Source organism: Austrofundulus limnaeus, unplaced genomic scaffold (assembly GCF_001266775.1).
Source record: "Austrofundulus limnaeus strain Quisiro unplaced genomic scaffold, Austrofundulus_limnaeus-1.0 Scaffold879, whole genome shotgun sequence".
Classification (NCBI taxonomy): domain Eukaryota; kingdom Metazoa; phylum Chordata; class Actinopteri; order Cyprinodontiformes; family Rivulidae; genus Austrofundulus; species Austrofundulus limnaeus.
The window spans coordinates 122,882-124,448 of NW_013953281.1; positions in this window are offsets into that span (position 1 = coordinate 122,882).

The following is a 1,567-nucleotide window of genomic DNA, read 5'->3' on the forward strand; positions in this document are numbered from 1 at the left end:
ACACACACACACACACACACACACACACACACACACACACACACACACACAATGGCCAACAGATTCAGTTACACACATGTTGGCAGTGCCAGAGTACGTGCACATTAGTCTTTGATCACACACACGGACAGAGCAGCGGTGTACATGGAGCAGGCCACGGCTGCTGTGCTCCTCATCCATAAATCATAATGTTTCTGCAAAAGCAGAATTTCATTTCCCTGCTGGCGTCTTATCAGCCTAAGGAGGGATATACAGCCCATCGCCGTGCTCGTTTATTATCTCTGAATAGGCTGTGGCAGGGATAGGACTATAACCTGGCGAGAGCAGCCAAGAGACTGGATTAGACGATTAACTAGAATGGCATATCAGGTCTATTACTTAAAGCACCAGCATCCCCCTCCCCCCCACCCCCTCAGATATTCTCTATCCACAGCCAAAATGGGAACTTCCTTTCATTTGTTCCCTTATTATCTATTCTCTTTGTATTGATTTACACCACTGTGTGAATCGGGCTCCTGCAAACCTAATCTGGCCTTGACCTGCAGCCTGCCTTGTTAAAACACTACAGCATGCCAGGTTTTACCAGACCAGTTCTCAGAAAGAACAATATCTACCAGTTTGTGCTGCGTACAACCAGACCCACTGCTTATTAAACAAAAATTTAAATAAAAAAAGACAAAAATGAAAATGTGTGAACTGTGATAATCATTGACCATTTATGCCTTTTAAATTACAGTTACTGGTCTGAAACTCAACAGCATCTAAAATACTGACTGCAGTTACCCTTCATGGGATCAATAAAGTATTCATTCATTCATTCAAAATGTTTTATCATATAAATACTGCGGTACATACTTATGGTACTTTAAAGTTGAAAACATATTTTCTGTATTACTGAAATTATCAAGTTCTTTTTCCCCTAAAGTTATGATAGTGGAGATTTTCAGTCTGGACATTGTAAATGTAAGAAAAATATAAAAACAAATTTATCCTCAGTCTGCTGCCTCCCTATCTGCATTCCACAATGTCACAAAGACAGCTCAGTCACAGTCTACACTCTCATTTTAAATACAATGGAAAAAAAATCATTTCAAGCTTGTTCTTGTATTTACATCAGTTTGTTTTAACTTTGCTCTCTATTAAATGTCAACTTAATGCTGTGTGATTTTTGTGAAACTGGGTTTGTGTTTGTGTTACAACTCTCTCTGGTAAATGGTCTCAGATTTTAAATAAAATAAAATAAAATAATAAAATAAAATAACAAAAACGACTTGACTTCAACACAAACAGCAGTCATCTACGTCAGTGGTTCCCAACCGTTTTAGACTTGTGTACCTCCTGACCCATGTTGTCATACCACTGGTGCCCCTTCAGTCAAATGTAAGGATGAATCTCCAGAACGACTATGTACAACAACTGATTATTAAATTAAATTTATTTAACTCCTATATAACATTTAATTTTCAGTCATTTTATACTTTTCTGTTAGGTTAGGCGAAGGAATGAACCCAAGTCCAGACAGAGATGAGTTTTACAAAAATGAAGATGTTTATTATAAAAATAAAAC